Below are 24,394 nucleotides of genomic sequence, written 5' to 3' on the forward strand. Positions count from 1 at the left end.
TATTACCTCAGCCAGGTGATCAAGGTCATCATCAATAGCCATAAGCCTTATTAGTAGTATTCTATGTTGATATGGTGTGATGAAAATGGTACTTTACCTTGTGATCCTCCTCCCTAAATTCCAGAAAACCAGTCCAACAATAAGAATAACATCCAAAATTTTCAATAAAAGATAATCCTACAAAATTCTTGACCATTATTAATTGTCTAAACTGTCAAAGTCAAGAAAAATAAGAAACATTCATATGAAATGTCACAGTTTAAAGGAACCTATAAGGAAACATAAAAAAATTAAGGTAATATGGATTCCCAAATGGAGTACTGGAACAGAAAAAGGACATTAGGTCAAATGCTAAGTATGTTTAAATAAGGTATGCGCTTTTGTTAATAATAATGTATTAGTATTGGTTCATTAATTATAAAAGATACTGTGGTAATGGACAATATTGATAATAAGGGAAACTAGGAATGGGGTAGATGAAAACTATCTGAACTAGCACCATCCCAATTTTTCTGCAAATATAAAACTATTCTAAAAATAAATTCTTCAAAAATAAAGCCCAATTTTTAACCATGCAATTATCTGTTTAAAATACTGATTTAAAGTCAAGACTTAGAAGCTATCAGGTACTTGATAAAAATTAACACCAGTTATCACTAGCTGTGGTTGTCATGTACTTCAGTCTGAATCCTATTATAGCGGTTTATTCACATTTTGGCAAAGATGGTAAATGCCAGTTGATACCTGAAGCAACTTGAGGTCTCTGCAGATTATTACTGGCCTTTGATTAAATATTGCACTTCCCCCTAGCCCAATAGCATGGTAAATGATCTCACTTCCACCCTAAGGAGGAAGAACCATTCATCATTTTTAGTTTTCAAATCAATTATCTTCTATGAGCACTTAATTGACAATTAGTAGGCATTAATAAGGAAATTATGTTGTAAACTGGCAATTATCACTAAACCATAGTTTTATAGTGTCAAAAATCACGACATTTACCATCCTTGTAATTTAAAATACTAAAACATATACAAGCATTTTTGTGTCCTAAAGCCAAAACGCAATGTGGTGTTGATCTCATCACAGAATGCAAAAGATAGATAAACATCTCGGAATGGGAGAAATATTGAGGAAGTACTGAAAGTGAGAAAGTATTGTAAGACAAGTTTCACTCATATCTTCTCAAAGGCTTGGTAAACCATGTTCTTTATCTTAGAATAAATTTTACCCAGTATATCAGATCTTGAAAGCACAACTGAATTTCCCATATTCTAAGAACAATTATGATTATATAGTCCAACCATCAGCAGTTTTAGCATGACTTTTATGCATAAGTCTTTTATCAAGCTGGACTACAGTTTACATAAAGGAAGGGGTTATGTTTTGGTTCTCTTGGAATTTCTCATAATGTCAACGACTGCCAAGTAATTAATTTTTTAAAAATCATTATACTGTAAAAGTTGCCTTTTAAATTTTGTATCCCTACATCCCTCATCTTATCCTGATGTTTTTAAGAGATCCTTCTATTTGAAGAATCTAATTATCTCAGTATCTAGGTCATTCTGCCTATAAATAAATTTCTGGAAAGGTATATGATTTACCACCAGACTCCTTAACTCATAACCTGCCTAGAATATCCACTACTCTACTCTTCCTGCCTGGGCTTGCTCCTATTTGAGTGCCATTTTACTATTTAAAAATGTGTGACTAAATAGTCCATCATCCTTGCCTCAATCAATGCTTCTGGTTAAGTTGTTTCTCAAAGTTGGCTTAACTAAATATTGGGTTCATAAGGAGATAATATTGCAAAATGGACAAGACTCTGCAGAGAAGAAAATGTAATCTATTTTCCTCACCCATCACAAGGCTCATTGCTGACGCCTTACAGCAAATAGGCTAATGGAAGAAAGGTATATAACATTTGTTTAGTCAAATTTTTACATGATCCAGGAGCTATCAGAAACAAAGGCCCAAGGACCCAGGGAAAATTATTTTAAATTTAGATTTGATGAAGACTAGACAATTGCATAGAAGTATGATTGGACGAAGAGTTATGATTTAATGGCAATAAACAGGGCAAATTAGCAAGGCCTATCTATTCAAATTCTTCTTGGCATCTCTGTGCCTTCATTTCTTTCCTCTGGATATAGGGCAGGACATCCTTCACATGAGTGTCTCATGCCGAACTTTCAGTGGAGGTAGGTCTAACAATTCTCTGTGGCCTGCTTTCACACAGAGAGGTAGAAGAAGGTAACAAAATGATCTTTCTGCTTCTGTTGTTTCACCAATTTCCTTCAGCTTAAAATACCCAGTATGTCAAAATGCCATATTTTGGGTATCATGTTCTGAGTTCTCTAATCTCTGGCTTCAAATTGCCTGTATTAAATTCTAGCTCTACTTCTAGTGATATGACAAGAATAAGCTACTTAATGTATCTCACTCTTAGTTTTCTCATATGTCAAATGGAGGTAATAATACGGCCTATTTCATAGGATGATGTGATTTAATAGGATTATGCATGAAAAACACTTGGAACAATTCCTGGAACACAGATTCTATGTTAGTTAAGAATATCATTCTCATCAAATGCCTCATCACTCTAAGAATTGTGCCTAATTTGCATCCCAAAGTGGCAAACGTCCCTTTTCACCATAGTTTTTTTCATACTACCCATAATGCTAAAAGTCTGTTTTTTGGATACTATTTCCCATGTTTCTTATTGCTGAACCAACATTATTCCCGATAATGGTATATGCCTTATTTTTATAATTTGATTAGCTTCTGGCTTCTGTCAGTGTTCTATAACTCACAATATTACCATGTACTAGAGTTGTGGCCTAACTCTAAAGATATTATTAAGGCATCTGATATGTTCTTAATAATAATTTTCCCCATAGAAAAGTTATGATCAGGCATTTTGGATACTGATTCAGTTTTAGATGTTAACTTGTGTGATATTGTGCCAGAATTGCTAGCCTTTGCTTTAGTTATTTAGTAATAACTAAAATAAGCAGCCCGGGATAACTAAGATCTGTGTGTAAACAAATGCTTATCTTGACTTCTGTAAACCACTGAAGTAACAAACAGAATGACAAAAGTCCCCTGGCCCTTGGAATGTCTGGAGACCCCCCACCCTTGTCTCCACCCAGGAGGTGAATTACAGAATCCCCTGGACCTTGGAATGTCCGAAACCTTTTCATCCCCATCCCCGCTCCTCACCCCCACGCCCAAGGTGATTTTTCGGGTATAAAAAGTCGTGGCACCCTCCTTTTGACACCACAGGTTGGAGAGACGTGAGTCCTCTGTGGTCGCCGGCATACTAAATGACCCTGCAATCTGGCATACTTTTGTCTTGGTGCTAACTTTCTACGCTCGGTCCAATACAACACTTGTTGGGGAACTCTGAAAGCATGATGTTAAAAGCATATTTATTTTTTGTTGCTTGCAGGTATGTATTCAGCTTTTACTTTAGCCTACCATCAGTCTAAAACCTACCTGTACCCGTGGCATGTAGCACTACTTTGTTTTCAAACCTTCAGTATAGGGGACATCAAAATATAACCCTTTCCTTTGAAAACACTTTTTATCAAGGCTTTGAATTATCCAGTTGTATTAGTCCTCCAAAATTCACACAATTCAAAATTTTAGTCATCAGCAGCATAGTCATTTTTTTGTTTGTTTTCTATTGTTTTATAGAGGGGTTTTGAGTAGATTTGAGCAAAGACCACTATTTTCATTATTATGATACCTAAATTATACAGTTACATTAAGATAATGTAATAGACAGGAAGCTTAACGGCCAATTCAGTCTTCCAATAAGGCATTAGTAACCACTGAAACTTAAAGTCCATTTCTGCAGTGAAATTTTTCTAATATTCTTTTCTTTATGTTATTTTACTGATTTTAGGTAACTTTTAGAACTTAAAGGGAAAGATAATGTGGAAATGAGACATATAATTTATCCAACATTCAATTAAAAACTAGGATATAAAAATCTGCTTAGTATTTAATATGAGTTAGAGGAATAAAAGAAAATGGGGTATAATGAGCGGTAGTTTAAATATCCTCTTACTTTCTTCCTACTTGGTGTCAAAATAGTATTGCAGGGATAAACGTAAATTCTAAAGAAGTTTCTTATTTTGCTAATTTCCTTATTGCATTTTTTTCCAGCTGTGCAATTCCTCCAAGAAACAAAAACTCTCCTAGTAGGCTAATCAACATAAACCCTGGAATCTAGGAATAATTTCAATACCAATACTGGCGATGCATTTGTATGACACAGGAAACTAAGTTCATGCATAGCAAAGCAAAGACCAAATTGCAAATGAATATATTGCTTATACAATGCATAACGTTTCTGAATGCTCAGAAAGTTCTGAACAGCAACTTAGTCATATGCTATTGTGACCTCAAACTATACTATATTCAGCATCACATTAATCCATATAATGAATCAGCTTTTATAACAGAAAGAGATAAAAATTAGTATTTCCGGAGAAATAAAGCTAAATGTCAAGCTCGTTAGCAAATAATGCATTGTACTAGAAAAGGGGAAATAAACAGGCTCATGTTTTCATTGTTAATATTGTGCCTTTATGTATAAAACCTGTATTTCATTCCAGAATAGTTATTACTATGGCTTTAGAAAATTTAAAGTTATAACTTAAATGTAATTATTTTAGAATTTTGGAAATTTATTAGTCTTAGTGCATTATAATATTATTTAGAATATTTAAAATGCATATTTTATTGGTTTGATTTGGATTACTTTTAAATTTCACATTCAGAAAAGCAACCAATATTCATGTACATGTTATTAAATTTCTCTAACATGCATGTTAATTTTAATTCAAATATTTATTACATAATTCCAAAAATAGTTTAATGTTTTAAACTTTATATTATGGCTCTGTTTCTGTAAATTACAAAATAATAAATATGCAGAATAATGTGCTTAAATTTATATTACTTAACAAGTCAATAGAAGATCAAGGAAAATAAGTTGTGTTTGTGATTGTAATCCTTTCTGGTAGCAGATACTTTAACTTACATGTAAATTGTTTCTGTCATTTAATTCTTCCACATTAATACTTAATATTTAACTTTCAAGAGTAATATGACATGGGTAACTATTAATTTCACAATAATTATTTATATTATTAAAGTTTTAGAAACTCTTCATTGACATTTCCACTTTAATTTTCAAACTTAACTAAATAAAGCAAGCAGGGATAGATAACTAAATTATAGATACCATACTTTAATTATTATTGTATTATTTATTATTGTTAATTATTATAAATAATTTATAATTTGTTATTATTTTATTATTTATTTATTTTTAAAAGTCCTAGTGGAATTTTTCGTAGGGCAATTTTTTTGGGTAACTTAAGTATTTTAATTATTTTTGTTCTGAAAATACATTAGTATAATATTAAATGCAGTAGCATGTGAATCAGTCCTTTTAGGGTGGTTTAACTGTCATTTTATGGAACAAAAGCTACAGACCAAATTGGAACTTCATTATGCTGTGTTTTAACAAGATGGTAATTATCACTGTAGTATGTGTTTTTCTTTTTATTTTGACACTTTTCAATGCCCTATTTGCTCTCCAAGCTGGTTTGGGAATAGCATGGAAACCTCTGGCTCTCTCATGTTTAGTGAAGGACAAAGGAAAATGAAGCCAAGGTTAAATAACTTCCTTTCTTTAGAGCCTGTATCTTAATTCTTTTTGTTTTTCTCAAATTATGTTGGACCTGATACTTTACCATTTCATTTGTTACCCAAGTCATCAGTCATCATCTGAATGAGGCAATAGACTAAAAGAAATATTAAATAAACAAATATATGGAAACTCATGGTTTTATACAGTCAAACTTGGGCTTTGAAATACAATTTTGGTTTTCAGGTAAGAATTAATACAGATGCATTTAATTAAGGCTGTGAAATAGCTATTTGATTCTGGTGTAAGAATAATTTATTTTGAAAATATAAGTTCACATAACTAGCTAATATTGGCAATATATATGAATCGAGAGGAAAATTACTTTCATCTTTACCCCAATTTCTCATGAACTTTCTTTTTATTTGGAATAGAATTCCCAAAATCTATATAAGTAATCTTATTTTATATTTCTCTAAGACATAACTATATTATAACTTTGTGGACTAGGCTAAATAAAGTTTTCTCATCTTTCTTTTGTCAAACTAAGTGCTGTTGACTTTAATGACAATGATTAGATATATGACTAATTTGACACATTTTTAAATTTTGCATTTGTGATACTTGATATATTTTTCTGTGGCTTTAGACCTTAAAAACAAAAATTAAACAATACATAAATAAACAGGAAAAAAGTATACATAGCTTATATAACCAAATGAAATGTAAATTATTTATAGTCAAATAATTTTTTATATATCATTAATGCTGTTTATGCCAAAATTCATAAATATGTGTCTGTGGTAAACACTATTTTATTCTAGTTTTATTGTATGTACCATGAAAATGAAAGTGTGATATAAAAGTGTCACCAATTAAAAATTTATAGGTAAAGTTATTTTTTAATCTTTTAATTAACTATATTGAATTACATAAAATAAATATTCAGCGTAAAGTTTGATATGTGTTGACAAACATATACTCCCAATTGCTACCATTCTGTTATCAAAAAGTAAAATATTTTCAGAATCCCAAAAATTACCTTGGGCCCCTTTGCAGTCACACAGCTTCAGGTTTTATTTAGGTTGTTACATTTATCAGTGGTTTGTTTCTTTTATTGCTTAGCAGTGTTCTATTGCATAGAGTTACCATCATTTGTTAATTTATTCACTTATTGATGAACATTTAGATTGTTTCCAGCTTGAGACTATTATGAATAAAGCTGCTATAAGAAGTCATACAGGAGAATTTCTTTGAATATATGTTTAATTTCTCTTGGCAAATACCAAGATGTGATATTGCTGCATTATACCATGATTGTGTTATAGTATGTACTTTGCAGCATTGTACTTTATAAAATACTGGCAAACTATTTTCCAAGGTGATTGTATGATTTTAAATTCACATCAGTGATAATATGAGTTTTAGTTGATCCATATCCTTTCCAACATTTAATATTGTCAATCATTTAAATTTAGCTATTATAGTGCTTATGTATCTAGTTGTAGTTTTAACTTGCATTTCCCTAATGACAAATTATATTGAGCACAGCATAATTTGCTTACTGAGTAGTTATATGTTTTCTTTTGTGAAATGCCTTTTCAAACATTTTGCACATTTGTGACTTGGTTTTTAAATTATGACTGAGTTATTGTACCCTGGATACAAGTTCTTTGTCATGTATATATATATATATATATATACACACATATATATATGTGTGTGTGTGTGTGTGTGTGTGTATGTAATACATATATATATACATTATGTATTTTATCTCACTTTCATATGTCTTTGAATCACAGAGGTATTTTATTTATCATTTTTTCCTAAAATTTGCTTAATTCATATCATTTAAGAAATCTTTTTCAATTGCAAGATTATGAAGAAGTTTTTCTGTATTATTTTTGAACATATTGTATAGATAGATCCTAGAAAAATATTAAGATTGTGTGTGTATTAAGAGTTAAGGTTCATTATTTTTTCTGATAAATAGCTAATTGTTCCAGAATTATATGATAAAAGTACTATTCTTCCCCCCATTGGAAAGCTTTGTGTATTTATTAAAAAGTAAATACACATATTTATATAGGTCAATTTCTCAATTCTCTATTCTGTTGCATCGAACTGTAAGTTACATCTTTATTCCAACACAGTGTCTCGATTATGGTAGCATTATAGTAAGATTGGAAATCTGGCAAATATTCTCCAATTTTCTTCCTCTTTTTAAAAATAATTTTAGCCATTCTATGTTCTTTGTAATTTCATATAAATTTTAGAATTGATTAATTTCTGCAAAAAAATAAACCTCCTTGGATTTTCAGTATGATTGCATTGAGTTTATAGATCAATTTGGAGATCACTGACATCAACATTGAAATGTTCATTTTATGAACATAGAACATTTGTTTATATATTTAGGTCTTTGTCCTCTCAGCAATGTTATAATTTTCAGTGTATATATCTCACACATATATTGTCAAATGTATTCCTAAGAATTTTTCCTACATTTTCAGTGCTAACAAAGTTGATTCTTTTCTTACATTATTTCTTGTTTTTTAATGAACATACAGCTAAATTCACTCGTCAACTTTAGGAGTTATTTTCTAGTTTCCTGGAATATTCCATGTACATAAATTATGAATAGCTATGGTTCCACTTCTTTTCTCCGAATCTGTTCATCTTATTTTGTTTTCTTGACTCATTTTCCTTTTTTCTGCACTCCAGTGCAGTGTTGATGAGAATTAGTCAGAATAAATGTCTTGTTTCTTATCTTCGGAAAAACACATTTTGTCTTTCACCATTAAGTATGATGTCAACTGCACATTATTTTGTAGATGTTTTTTATTGGATTAAGGAAGTTTCTCAAGATGGCTGGTAAATTTTGAGAAAATACTTCAGATAATCATATGATTTCTTTCTCCTTTATTCCATTAATATAAGCAATTCCACTGATTAATTTTAAATACTAAACGACCTTACATTCTCTCTGATTTGGATGATCAAAACTAAAAGGTCTCCCAGGGCTTTGTGGGCTCTGGAAATTTTTCATCTTACAACTCCATGTTACTTGCTCTTTGCCTAGTCTGCTGGAGCCTGAACAGATGCACATGTGGGTCAGCACCTAGTCAAAGGCTTGAGGTGTCCCCTGTGGAGAGCTCTATCTTGTTGTGTCTTCATGCTATCTGATACTCTACCTGCAAACTCCAGCTACCTTAGGCCCACCACGTTCTGATCTCTGTCTCTTCTATTCAGTGAGAGTACTATGCTTAGCTTGGGTTCCCTTTCTTGGAAAGAAAGGAAACTAAATTTGTTTCCCTTTTCTCAGAGGTAACAATCCTGTGCTTCCTGTGGCTCAATGCCAAAAAGTTTATTTATTTTGTTCATTTTTGAAAAATTAGGATATAATGAGGGGGTAAATCCAAGACTATTTACTTCATCATGTCCAGGAGTCTAATTTTCATTTTAATACTTAAGGAAGCTATAATATTTAAATAAAAATAATACATTTCTTTTGGGATACTTTTTCCTCATTCTGTGGAGAAAATTCCAAACTAATAAATGAATTATTATTGTATTTTCTATTCTGATCCATTAAATTCTATTCTTAATAGAGCAGGGAAGAAAATTTACATATGTGAAGTTGGTTTCCAAAATCTTAGATTTTTATTTGGAAAGTGTCCAAACTTTGGTATTGGCTAAAGCAAGACCAAAATGTGTCATATCAAATGACTCAACATCCTCCCCAAACACTTATAATTATATGGAGTATTTATTGTGTATTTATTTCATAATTTAAATATTTATGTCAAGATGCCATTAATGTAATACATATTGATATCTGTCTGTTTTTTTTGAGTTGCAGACCTACCTTGGATATGTAAGTGTTTACTAGTGAGAAATTTAAGTCAGGTTTGCTTCTCACAAAACTAGGCATGGATTTTTTTTCGTAGAAATAACTATAAAGACTAGTATAAAATAAATTTCTATATATTTCCTTTATGAGGAAAATAGATTTAATTTTACCATTGTAAAGAAAATCAATAGGATGAAAATGAAACTAAGTTATTCAAGCAATATCATTTTCAAAATAATATGTCACCTAAAAATAATATTTTTCTGTAGAATTGGCCATGATTTAGTAAAGAAAGCATTCATCTTTTAATGAAATTGGTAAATATATAAATTATTTGTGATTGCCATTCAGGAAGACTCAAGCAGAACTAACATAAAACCTTCCCTATCTTAACATTGCCATTTCTAAGTTTTATGAAAGAAGAAAATAAATATTTTATGTTGTTATACAAGAATATAATTTTCTTTTGGGAGACAAATTAATTTTATTTTATATAAAACTTTAAGTTATGTTAATATGCATAATTATGTTCATTTTGGCATTATTTGGCATATCTGAGAATACGTTTTCAAAAATATTAAATAAAAATTTTTATAAAAATATTTGCAGCATAATATAATTATATAATTTGTCATATCACAGAAGCATGATATATATTTCATATGAACACATAACTAAATATATGTTTACATTGTACACAGATATTCGCATATATACACATGTATAGACCTAAGATGCCTATTCACCAAATTCAGGATAGTGGTAGCTGCTTAGGTGGCATAGAGTTGTGAGAATGAATATAAAAGTAACCACATAGTTATCAGTTACATTTCACTTTTCAAAAAAAATAAATAAACTATTAAACATATATCTTAAATTATGGCAGTGGATATAAAAATGTTTTCCATATAATTCTCTACTTTTCTGGTTATGCAAATTGTTTCCATAACAATTATTTTTAAATATGTAGATATTTGTTAAACAAATGATCATACTTTTTCAAAAGTTCAAATTAAAATCTGAGGTTATCATACCACTTTATTACATATCTTTCACTATATCAATATCGTTCATAATTATTGTCATTATTAAATCTATTAGACTTTTGAGATAAATTTCTATGACAACATATGTGAAGTTCAATATAATACATACTAAAGACACTTAAATTATACTGTTTATTAGCTGAACTTCTACAGTAAATTTTTTTATGGAAAAATACCCTGTCAATGTACTGGAAGATGTGTAATTTGCAAAAGATTTTAAATTAAAACAAGGAAAAACATGCCATATAAGTTAAAATGTAGCCTCCAAAAGAGATAGTTAGAATACTTATTTAAAAATTACCAATAATATCAGCTTAACCTCAAAGAGTTATTTCTTTGTACCATATTTTAATCATCTATTTATCTATCATTTTATTCTCACAATAATTTCATGAGTTATTCCCAAAACTGAGGCCCAAAGGGTTTAAATAATTTGCTGAAAGTTACAAGCTAATTAAGCAATGAAAACACTGTTTTAATTAAGTCTATTTAACTTAACTATTGATTGTCAAAATACATCCAAGCAAAAACAAACTAAAAAAACCATGTACTTACTAGGTATCCAGCTTAAAGTGAGAAACTATCTGTTCATTTCAAGTCTTCCATATGTCCTCCTCCAATCACATTCCTCTCCTAAACCTCAAAAGAAAAGACTTTCATTACTTTGTGGAACTCATTCCCTCAGTTTGATTTGATTTATGATATTATCCCATTTGTATCATTTCATGATAGCATATAAGACAACAACATATATGGTTTAGTTTTATTTGAAATTTTGAATTAAATAATTTCTCATGTATTCCTCTGTGATTTGTTTATTTAGGTTTCAATTTTATGTTCATTTATGATAATGAATCTATAATTCATTTTTACTAGTCAAATGTTTATTTTCACTTTAAACAATGTTGATGTTTAAAACATTTTTGTACACATCTTTAGTTCACAACTACAATAGTTTCTATAATGTCTTTACATAGGCATAAAATTGCTGGTCACAGGATATGGATTGTTTCAACTTTTAACGGTAATACTGAACTATTTTCTATGGTTGTAGAAATATTTTCACTCACAACATTATTTTTACCTACAACAAGTACTCATTAAAATCATGAATGTAATGTATTTGTGTGTCCCATCTATGGACCTATTACATGCTCCTAATTTTAGTGATTCTAGATTCTTTCATTTAGTTAAATCATACTTTATCATGGTCTTTATGATGTATGCTTAATTTGAATTCAGATGTATCCATTAATTACCTGTTTTTCCTGGTTGCCTGTTGTCCTGTAATATTCGTTATTTATTTAACTTAATGCATGTATTGAGTGAGTAATTTTCTATATAGAATGAGTTCAGGGACACAACAAACTGCCTGGTATTCCTTAGATTCCTCTTATGGCTGAAGCCTAAAATTATACAATTATATAATCATAGTTAATAGCTATACCTGAAAGCTTTAATATAAGAACTAAAACACCAGGGATGTTGCATAATATATGTAATCAGCTTTAAGAGGACACAGCTGAACATGCACAGTTGGGGAGATGTAAGCAGCAGAAAGTCTATGCCATGGAATAGAGATTTACAGCAGCTTAAGGGTAAACTTGAGAGCAAAACATGGCCTTTGTTTATTTATTATTTATTATTTTATTTTATTTTTCGAGACAGGCTCTACCTCTGTCACCCAGGCTGGAGTGCAGTGGAATGATATCGGCTCACTGCAACCTCTGCCTCTTGGGTTCAAGTGATTGTCACACCTCAGCCTCCCAAGCAGAAGGTGCCCACCATGACACCTGGCTAATTGTGTATTTTTAGTAGAGACAGTGTTTCATCATGTTGGTCAGGCTGGTCTCGAGCTACTGATCTCAAGTGATCCACCCACCTGGGTCTCCCAAAGTGCTGGGATTACAGGTGTGAGCCACTGTACCTGTCTGGCTTTATTTTTATACTTAATATGTATGCTGGGATTGAGGATGCTAGTAATCAATATCTGCCCCTATATTCTACTATATAACTTGTTTTGTTACTAAATTACTATATTATTCTGTGCTCTCTGAACTGTTTCTCCAGGAAAACACCTGGATACATAATCTCTCAAAATGGCAAAAAATTACTGAAAAATATTTTTTAAATTTAATTTTCATAAATTTATTTGATTGAAATATATTCTACCTTATAACACTTTTGTATTAGTCAGGGTTCTCCAGATAGACAGAACCACTAGGCTATATACACACATTGTAAATAGATAGATAGATAGATAGATAGATAGATAGATAGATAGATAGACAGGAGTTAAATAGCCTTGGAACCAGTATAGCCAAGGCCAAAGGCAGGAGAACTTTTGGGGAGAGATGGCAAAAATTCCAGAGTCTAAAGGCAAGTGATCTGGACTTCTGTTGTACAAGATGTAGGATAAGAAAGGTGTCCCCACTCTGGAAAAAGAGAGAGAGTATGAATTTGCCTTTGCTCTCCCTTTGCATTCTATCTAGGCCCTCATCCAATTACATGGTGTGTGTCCATGTTGGGTGAGGACAGATCTTAGCTTACTGATTTGAATGCCAGTCTCTTCCAGAAACATCCTCATAGACATATCCAGAAATAATGCTTTACCAGCTATCTGAGTATCTCTCAACCCAGTCAAGTTGACACTTAAAATTAACAATCACAAATTTCAACCAAAATAATAATTTAAACATGAACAGTTTAGAAGCAGAAACTGACAAGGAAAGGCATTCTTTTAGGGAGGAAGAGATCTGCCATATTTTCTCAGGTAATGTAAAGACACTTGAAAATTGTGTATGCTCACAATATAAACATAATTATATCTGAATATATTTTAAACATTACCACCATTTGGTTTCTTATGAGAATTCAGTGGTTATTCTTATCATTATTTCCGACAACAAATGCAATATGTCCTTTCTAACACGTTGCCTTTAAGACTTTTTTCATATCATTGAATACCAGCAATTTGATTATAATGTACTTTGGACCTGTTTTATCTCTTTATTCTTCTTGAGGTTCATTGAACAGCTTGAATATTTGGGCTTATAGTTTTCATAAAAATGTGTAACAATTAATTCTTTGTATTTTTATGCTCCAATTTCCCTATTTTTGTATTCTGACACTTCAATTATATGCACATTAGACTGCTTGATGTTGTGCCATGGACCATGTTGTTGTTTTTTTCAACCCTTTTTCTCTTTCTGTGCAATTTGTATAATTCCTCTTGCCTTCTCTTCAAGTTTATTTATCTTTTTATTTGAAGTCTCTAGTCTGCCATTAGGTAGATCCAGGAAATTTGTCATTTTTAGGAGATTATATTTTTCATATATAGAATCTTCTGTCGGTTATCTATTACATCTTCTATTTCTCTATTTATATCCCTGTTAGTTTCCTCATTTTGTTCAGTTTTTCCTTCCAATCTTCGAATATTTTGTTAGTAGCCGTTTTAAAGTCCTTCGGTAATTCTAAAATCTCTGACATTTCTAGTTTGTTTATATTTGTTGATTTTTATCCTGATTATAGATCATATTTTTTCTCATTCCATTGTCTATTAATTTTTAGAGACATTAGGGATGCTATGATTTTTATATTTCAAGATTTTGCTTCCTTGCTCAATTAGAATATTAAATCAATTCACTTTCAGATTAGCTTGATCCACTGAGGTTTGTTTTCTAAGCTTTGCCAGAATGAGTCTGAAGCAGTTTTATCTCTAGGACTAGATTAACTCTATTCCTAAAGTATTCCCTGTCTGGGATACATATACAATACTTGAAGTGTTCAAGAAATCTCTCTATGCTCATTCTTTGAAACTCAAGTGTCTCACAAACCCAGGTTGTTCAGCTTAAAGTTTCCCAATAATTGTTCTTTTTATGGTAGATGTTGTTTTTATTTTAATTGTTCTTTGGTCCCTTGGAGCCTTGTTCGATGCATGAACAGCTTTGTGTATGTGAAACATTCAAGGGAATGCCTATGATATTTCTAGATCTTTTTTTAAAGGTATATCATCTCTCTATGGTACTCTGTTCCACAAATCCCAACCGATCAAAAAGATCCAAACTCTAATACCTCTTTCATAATAAAACCACCATGCTCTTAGTTTGCCTTCTTTGTGGGAAGCGGGGCGTCCCTTCCAAGTCTGGAGGGAACCTTGACAGAAAGCTGGAGCAACTGTGACTCATTGTCAAAATCTGTGATGAATCTGAGATTTATCCTGCTTATAAGTTAACTAGTTAACCTGCTGTAGTCTTATGGTTGCTGGTAGAAGACACTATACAGGGTCAGAGACTTTATATTACTCATGGTACAGCAGCATAATAAACTTATGTGAGTTTCCCTTGTCCCCAAAGTCCCATAGAACGGCCAATGTGAATGGTACACATGCACTAAGTTTCTGTTACAGCTAAAGAATCCAGAGCCTAGTGAATTCCAATCTTTTATACTGGGTTTGCAAGCAAACATACTCAACCTTTTCCTAGAAGGAAGAGACTCCCTCTTCCAAGCCTGTTTGTTATAGAAGTATACTTGAAATGAAGGATTGGGTAAACACTATCAGTGTTTCTGCTGACGTGCAGAAATGTGAAACGCCCATGGAGGACTGACTCTTAACATGTGCCCCATTTGCTTCTCTTCTATTACGGCTCACCATCCTGCACTGCCTGTCATTCAAAATGTGAAAACAGTTACTTCATAATTTATAGTTGACCCATTTTTATAGCTGTTTGAAGAGGGAAAACTAGTCAGGTGACAGTGACATTAAAGAAGGTTTTCCAGTTGATATTTCTTTGAGGTTATCAATTTAGAATAAAATGTAGCTTAGATAATTACAAATCTTTTGAAAAATATATCAAGTTGCAAGATGTTTCCAGGTAGAGTTAGTATTCTTGCATGAGTTAAAGATGTTAAACCTATTTCTTTAAATTTCTTCTTTTATATATATACATACACATACACATATGCATATAAATGTATGCATGCATAGATTTATACATCCATTATACTTTCTTAGACATTCGTTAATTATAGTTCATGTAAACCTTAGAACCTTGAAATAGAAAATATGTTATAGACTCACTAAAATTCAAACTTTTTCCCAATCTTTTTTCTTCTTCAAAATATTCTTTACACCTAGAATGTCTCCTCCTACTTTTTTTAACCCAGATCACACCTTTTTGTTCTTTAAGACCAAACTTAAATGTGACTACTTATTGAACACACAGTTTTGAGTTCCTATTCTGAGTCACACTGCAAGGTTCTTAGGTACATCTTCTGTACAAAAAGATTTGAGAATCACTTTCTTTATGATGAGGACTCTCTCTCTCTCAGGTGTTAGTAAGCAATTATGCAATTTTATTTTTTGGTAATTTTTTCAGGTGCATTAACTCTAGAGGCAATATGCAGAATTGTTTGGAGAGAAAATTATAGGCCGAGAGATAAATTTGAAGGTAAAAGTTGATAAGAAACTGCAGCAATGAGAAATTGATGAATGGTAATAATGGGAATGTAGTTGGCAGTAAGTGACAACATGAAGGGACATTTAAGGCAAGAGAATCAGCTGGGCTTTAGGATTGCTTAGATGTGGGCAATAATTTTAAAAAGGGTTATAGGATTGCTATTTATAATATTTTACTTAGTTCCCAGGCAGCAGATTATACCCTGTTCAGTTCAGCCACAACACTTTCCCAGTATCTTTTATAAAACATATCTTTTTTTTTTTTTTTTTGAGACTGAGTCTTGCTCTTGTTGTTCAGGCTAGAGTGCAATGGCACGATCTTGGCTCACTGCAACCTCTGCCTCCCAAGTTCAAGGGATTCTCTTGCCTCAGCCTCCTGAGTAGATGGGATTATATGTGTCTGCCACCATGCTGGGGTAATTTTGTGTTTTAGTAGAGAGGGGGTTTCACCATTTTGGTCAGGCTAGTCTGGAACTCCTCACCTCAGCCTCCTAAAGTGCTGGGATTACAGGCGTGAGCCACCATGCCCGGCTAGAAAACAGTATTTTAATATATTTTACATTTTCCTTTTTCGATTAAATTTTAGGATGGTGGTAATCCTAGGTACACGCTCATGCAATCTCCAAACATTGCTGAGTGGAACTAAGTAGGCCAGACACAATTTAGTAAGGCATTAACTCTTTTTTCCCCACTGGGTAATCAATCATGCCAGTTGAAGGAATTTGATATAGACAGGCACCACTGAATTAACTCACAGATATAACGGAATTATGAGCTTTCACATCATAGCCCTCATTTATAACTTTTTAAAACCCATGCCTATATCCATCCTCCTTTTTTTTCCCTTCGTCTCTCAATGTTCACTTCTCAGCAGTCCCTCCTATTAACATCCACAGAATAATAGACTCAACTAAGTTGCCTTAATTTTGTTCTCAACAAAACATGCACCTTATGTACCTTCCGCACACTGGCAGTAGAGACTCTGCATTAATACTGGCCATTGGAAATTTCTACAAGCCTTATTTGGTGCATTTAAAATCATGAGACACAGGTTGGCAAGCAAACACATAATACTGGATAGCTGTGCATAGTTTCCAGCATATTAAATATTTTCCTACACATTATATCACTTCTACTCTCCTTAAATCTCCATACTCTTTTGATCTTAAACATTTTAAAAACCAGAAAAAATATTTGTAATTATTGACCATGCTTTGTTTCAGTGATCATTTTTGCCTTAAACTTGTATATCAGGTAAAGACTAAAACAAGTAGCTGCAGCTATTTTTAAACTATTTTAAACCAAAAACTACCTATTTGAATCAAGTTAAATATGAAACTCTAAAATGCAAAATATGAAATAAGTCAAGTAGAACAATATTTGGCATAGTATGAATTTTTTTTTGAGATGAAGTCTTGCATGGTTGCCCAGGCCAGAGCGCAGCAATGCAAACTTGACTCACTGCAACCTCTGTTTCCCGGGTTCGATTAATTATCCTGCCTCAGCCTACTGAGTAGTTAGGATTACAGGAACCTGCCACTGCGCCCAGCTAAGTTTTTGTGTTTTTAGTAGAAACAGGGTTTCACCATATTGGCCAAGCTGACCTGGAACTCCTGACCTCCTGATTCACCCACCTTGGCATCCCAAAGTTCTAGGATTACAGGCATGAGCCACCGTGCCCAGCCCAAAAAAATGATATTCTTAATTGTTACACAGTTCATGTCAACTATGCAAACTTCATCGTAAAGTAGAATATCCAGGCAGTTGTAGGAAAAGCATTTCCTAACTACACACACACAAAAGCTAGAGTACATGTCTTCTGCTGTCTAACTACCTTTGGAATGTGAATATGTGAATACATTTGGAATCCAAATGTAACAGTTGGGCAGAGAGGCTTTTCTAAAACCTACAATCTGTTGATCCTTTGGTCACAGGATCCAGAGATCACTTTTCTAGGAGTCAAATATTCTCTGTGCTTGCTTCTAGTAAATGTAAGAAATAACTGTAGGATATCTCACTAGCAAATAGTTACAAAGGTAATACTATTAGAAACTGCATTATAATTTAAAGTAAACACAATTGCAGGCACACATTATGTCTTGTCTTAGGACTACAGTGCTAATTTCCTTAACATTATTATAGCATTAAGAAAGAAAAAAAGTGGGAAACTAATAAATTTTAAAACCTCAAAGAAATGAACAACAGAAGCAATATTAAATTTAAAAAGCTTAAGTGTCAACAGCTTTATGGCACAAATAGCTCACTTTACTTTTCTGAGCCTCAATTTTCAATGCTTCAAAAAAAGAATTTATTCAAATGATCTCTTAGTTTTCTCCCAAAGCTCTAGAATGCTTTGACACTGTATCACTAGATCATTTTCAACCCATATATTAATTCAGATTAAGAAACAATTTTATCTGAAACTTTATTTTAACTTGACTTAATAAAATTTTGACAATCTTTTTGAGTTGTTCTAATTGGCCCACTTACTCTGAGTTGAAGTAGTCTCTCTAAGTATGACAGAAAGTACTGAAACAATCAATTTAACTTGCTCTATGTTCTTATGTTTGAGCTACAATCTTCTGTTTGTAACAAGAATTCCTTAACTGTTATCTAGTTTCTTCTATTGCCACTCCCCTTCATTTTCTAATATTGGCAACTATGCCATGTAACCATATCCTTTATTAAAAATAATTAACTGCCGGGCGCGGTGGCTCAAGCCTGTAATCCCAGCACTTTGGGAGGCGGAGGCGGGTGGATCACGAGGTCAAGAGATCGAGACCATCCTGGTCAACATGGTGAAACCCCATCTCTACTAAAAAAAAAAATACAAAAAATTAGCTGGGCATGGTGGCGCGTGCCTGTAATCCCAGCGACTCAGGAGGCTGAGGCAGGAGAATTGCCTGGATCCGGGAGGCGGAGGTTGCGGTGAGCCGAGATCGCACCATTGCACTCCAGCCTGGGTAACAAGAGCGAAACTCCGTCTAAAAAAAAAAAAAAAAATAATAATAATAATAATTAACTTTGCTTTCAAAATATATTGCTTTGATTTAAACATAAAGCTTGCCTTCTACATATATTGCTTTGTTTTATGATGAAGTGTTAAATTTAAGGGTTCCCTGAAGAAATATAAAGAAATATTATTAATGAAGGGATACTTAATTATTATGAATGCATAACATTATGCTTTCTTTTATATTTATGTAGATAACAAAACTATTTCAAGCACTTGTCATTTTTAACTTGAACAAGCATACAGTTATAGAAGTCAAGGAATGAAAAGAAAATCCTATGTACTTAAAGGTTGCTATTAAAAATATACATGAATCACAAAGAGATATGAACTAATTTCATTATTTTCTTTATTAATGACTAGATTGGCTTCTACCTTGGTTTATCTAAAATTCTCTAGAAAAAATATAATATGGTATAACATTCTCAAATGAGAAATATTATTTTGAAAATATCAATAATTTTGTAATCTACCACATATATTTTCATTAGGTAACAGCATAAAGCATTATTCGAAAAACAGAAATAGGTGATTAATTTTAGAAAATAAATTACATGTAGAGAAAGAAACAGAATTAGAAGATAGAATGCATGGAGCACAGGAAAAACTGGAAACCCTAAAAAAGAAGGGAAACTCTAACAAAAAAAAAAAAAAAGTCATTGATAGTGGTAAGACAAATGGGATTCACGGTCTAGATGTTCTAGTTGACCAGACTGTTCATGGTAATGCTATTTATCTGACACTATAGATGGTAAAATGACTTTATTAAAAAACTAATCATTTTAAAAATAGTTCATAAGATATAGCTCTAGACTCACATAGTATATTTACAACCCAATAGGTAGCTAAAACTTTTTACATACAACGTAGCAATGACTCTTTTTCCTATCTGTCATAATAAAAGCAAACAAACCCCCAAAAAACACAGACCACCAAATACATTTATAATAATGTTGAATAAAGGAGCTAACTTCTTAATAATTGTCATAGGACTAGTTTTAGAAAATAGAAGATATAAAGCAAAAGACACATAGACATGCACATAGAATATTTGGATTTTCATGAACAAAATAGAATAACCTGTAATGGTCAATTGGAGAGACATTATTTCTATTGCTGGTTATTAAATGCTGTTTATTAATAATTAATAAATGGTAAAAATATATGCAAACACATGTGTATTATTTTAGACTAGATAATGCTACAATAACATATTATCTCCCAAATGGCAGTGGCTTAATCCAAGAAAGACTATATCTTGTTTACATAACGTGTCCATCATGGGTCAATGTAGTCTCTGCTATACATACTGACTCAAATATGTTGGATAGAAAAGCTCTGTTATCTTGAAATTGCACCAGCAGAGATATATGACTCTTGTGGCTGTTGGAGGCTCTTGCATTAGCCAGTTAAACACTTTGCCTTAGAAGAACACACAATTGCATGCACACATTATATCTTTATTTTTTACACAGATTTCAGTGGCTGGAACCAGACATTTGGTCCTGCATGACTAAAAACAAGCTAGAATAATTCTCCCATGTGTTCAGGGGAGACTAATAGATATATAGATGTATATTATGATTTCTGCCATGATGCTTATACTGACATTAGTTAACAATGGGGTAAAATTATGTTTGATTCCAACAGCTGTTCTTGGGCTGATGAACCATGAAGCCAGAAATTCAATTTGTTTTGGATTATACTTTTTAATGCAGTAACTTTTAAAATGCAATTAGAAACATATGGAACATATTATTTTTTAAACACATGAGTTTCATCTTCTCTAAGTATAAACCTCAGTATTTTGAGAAACATCGATTCCATCAGGCCTTTGCATATGGAAACATTATAATGCAAGTGTTTCTACAAATGACGAGTACTTTATGCTTAAGTAGGGCTACTCTTATTCGAATAATTTTCTAGTATTACTTTGAATGGAAATAATTTATGATGCTTGGTTATAACAAAATAAAATTTTCCCTTGGTGAATATTTAAGTTAGACATAATACATTAGAAACAACTACTTCAAAAACAAAAAGTGACTTTAATTAAACCAGGTACTTTTGGCAATGGCTCTCATAACTTAGAAAAAACTGACTCAGAACATCCAAGAAAATGCTTTTAAGCAAATTAAACAGACTTGAAAAATATATCAGATTGTAATAGTATTGTCTCTCAATATAACTTAGTATAATCTGGATATTAGAAGCATTTTTCAATATCATAATAATAAAGGAAATAAACCAAATACTTTAATTTTCCATATGCAAAAACTAATTTAATAGTTAAGAATTTAATAGGCCAAGTAACATATTTTAAATCTTTTTCTTTCCAACTCACAAACATAAATTTGATGATAAAATAATTAAATGAAATATGTTATGCTCTGTTGCATTTTATGCAAAAAAGTCTTTGTAATTAAAAAGAAAATGTTTCTGGAAATCAGGTATTTTTTAGATTCAAATTTTATATCTGATAGGTTTATAGGAAAGTTTCTACTATTCTGACCTGATATTTCTGGTATAAGACGAATTGTATTCACCTTTTTTTCCTCTATGTGCCCTTAAGTTTCTGAGCAGGAAAAGAGTTGTTGCCATTACGGATAGTTAGGTTTTTACAGGGATCTTGCTGTGTATATTCGAATTGGCTAGACAATTTGTAACTTCTGTTGGATGTAAGTTTAGGAGATTAGTAGGGTAGGAGGTAGTGATTTAAATAAGATCATTTAATGTCCTGAAACTTTCGAGGATGGTATTTATAAGATTTCTTTCTGAGTTCCAAGAAATGACTGTCAAGCTGAAGTGAATAAAAAGCTACAATAACTCAACCTAGGAAAGACTACTGCTTTGGTTGAAATGTAGCCCCCAAAATTCATGGGTTGGAACCTTAATTCTCAATGCCAGTGTTGGAAGGTGGGACCTTTTGAAGGTGTTTAGATCATGAGGGCTCTGCCTTCATTAGTAGATTAATGTCCTTATAAAAAGGGTTTGTAGAAACAGGTTTGCTATCTCTTGCCCTTCTGCCTTCTGCCATGCAGATACAGTAAGAGAGGCTGCTGGCACCTTGATCTTGTATTTTCCTACTTCCAGGATTTTGAGAAATAAATTTTTGTTCTTATAAATTACTCAGTCTGTGGTATTCTCTTACAGAAGCACAAAATGAACTAACACAACTACTAATGACTCAAAACTTTAGGAATGAAGATGTGTATCACGTCACCAAGTAAAGAACCATGACCAAGTGAGGGGATTGCTGTAGGTAAAAAGATTAAAAAATGGATAGTCAAAGAAGGCAATAATAAATACCAGCTGCAACCATATGACCAATTATATAAACTAGAACTGTAATTGTCATGAGTATTTTCTCCTTATTTCATTATGAATATGAGTGTATATACATATATATTTAGATAGATAAAAATATCTTTGTTATCTTCTCTCTTGTTACCTTATGTAAAATTATTATTTTCTTTATTTGGTGATTAAGTATACTTCAAGGATATGTGCATGGGTGCCAAATTGACAAGTGGTAGGCTTGTGATGGTTAATTTTTGTGTCAACTAGATTGGACCACAGGGTACCCAGATATTTGAACAAATGTTATTATGTGTTCGTCTGTGAGAATGTTACTGGATAAGATTAACATTTAAATTAGTAGACTAAGTAAGGCAAATTGCCCCCCATAATGTGGAAAGGCCTCATTTAATCAATTAAAGATCTGAACAGAACAAAATGGCTAAGAAGGAACACCTTCTCCCTGCTACTGAGCTATTTTTCTTTTTCGGCCTTTAGACTCAATCTGTAAAACAATCATTGAGTCTATAGTCCGCTGATTTTCAGTCTATCACTTACACCATCAATTCTCCTGGCATCTTAGTCTGTTAACTCCACCATGGGCTACATGATGGCCAAAAACCACCTGGAGATAAACCCTGACCACCCTATTGTGGAGACGCTGCGGCAGAAGGCGGAGGCAGACAAGAATGACAAGGCAGTTAAGGACCTTGTGGTGCTGCTGTTTGAAACCGCCCTGCTCTCTTCTGGCTTTTCCCTTGAGGATCCCCAGACCCACTCCAACCGCATCTACCGCATGATCAAGTTAGGTCTAGGTATCGATGAAGATGATGTGGCAGCAGAGGAACCCAGTGCTGCAGTTCCTGATGAGATCCCTCCTCTTGAGGGTGATGAGGATGCGTCTCGCATGGAAGAAGTAGATTAGGACTTTATAGTTGGAAAACTGCCCTTGTATAGTGTCCCCATGGCTCCCCCTGCAGCCTTGAGTGCCCCTCTCCCACCTGGCTCGCCCTGCTGATGTCTGGTGTTTTTCTGTCCTGTCCTTTGGTTGAAGGCAGGAAACAAGGTGTCAAGCCCCCATTCTTTCCCTACTCTGACAGCAGGATTGGATGTTGTGTATTGTGGTTTTTGTTTGTTTGTTTGTTCATTTTGTTCTGAAATTAAAGTATGCAAAATAAAAAAAAAAGAATTCAATAAAATACTACCATAAACTGGTTGGATAATACAGAATGGCCATTTGTTTTTCACAGTTATGAAGTCTGGCACATAGAAAATAAAAGCTCCAGCAGATTTGGTGTTTGGTGAGTTCCCCCATCTCGGTTCACAGATGCTATCTTCTCTTTGTGTTCTCACATGGTGTAAGGGACAAAGGAGCTCTCTCTGGCTTCTTTTATAAGGAGACTAATCCCATTCATAAGGGCTCCACACTCATGACCTCATCTAATCCTAATGACCTCCCAAAGGCCACACCTTCTAATACCATCACATTATGAGACAGAATTTCAATATATAGATTTGACTTTAACAGGGGGAGCATTGTTGAAGTCAAAATAAAATGTAGAGATGAATATCCAAATTACACGTTTTATTCAAGAATCACAGAACTTCAATTCAGAGCATACAGACAGACTGGAGTGGTCTTTGGTATATGTCTGAAGAACTAAGAGAAGTTTGGAGGTTTTATTAGAAAGAAAAATGTTACATATTGTTTTAAAATAATGCTCATTGGTACTAGAAAATCTTTTAGAGGCTGGAAAGCTCTAATTGGTGATGTTAGTGGCTAAAACTAGTCTTAGAGTCATGGCAGGTTGTTTAAACAGCTACGAGGTAAAATTGGTCCTAGAGCTGCAGCAATGCATTTTAGCAGGTGGCCTGGTAGAAAATTCAGTTTTGGAGTTGATGTTATGTGCCCTCAATGTTTTTTTCTACCTAACCCCTTGACTGATTTAGTTGTATATGACAAGAATAGCCAAATATGTATAATCGAGTTTCACAATATAAAGATTTAATCTGCAGCACTTGGATCTCCAGTTTGCTAATGGCAGGTCTTGTGACTTCT

The 24,394-nt window shown here is 32.6% G+C and overlaps 1 pseudogene across 1 annotated transcript; it reads left to right on the top strand.

Moving 5' to 3' along the window:
- The first annotated feature begins 3,091 nt into the window (after nt 1-3,091).
- LOC116557380 lies at nt 3,092-23,521 on the top strand (annotated as a pseudogene). The gene is made up of 2 exons (XR_004271501.1): nt 3,092-3,247; nt 22,919-23,521. The product of XR_004271501.1 is annotated as a heat shock protein HSP 90-beta pseudogene (transcript).
- Nucleotides 23,522-24,394: the final 873 nt, after the last annotated feature.

This window comes from Sapajus apella, unplaced genomic scaffold (genome assembly GCF_009761245.1).
Source record: "Sapajus apella isolate SASKATOON/1434 unplaced genomic scaffold, GSC_monkey_1.0 scaffold2, whole genome shotgun sequence".
Classification (NCBI taxonomy): Eukaryota; Metazoa; Chordata; class Mammalia; order Primates; family Cebidae; genus Sapajus; species Sapajus apella.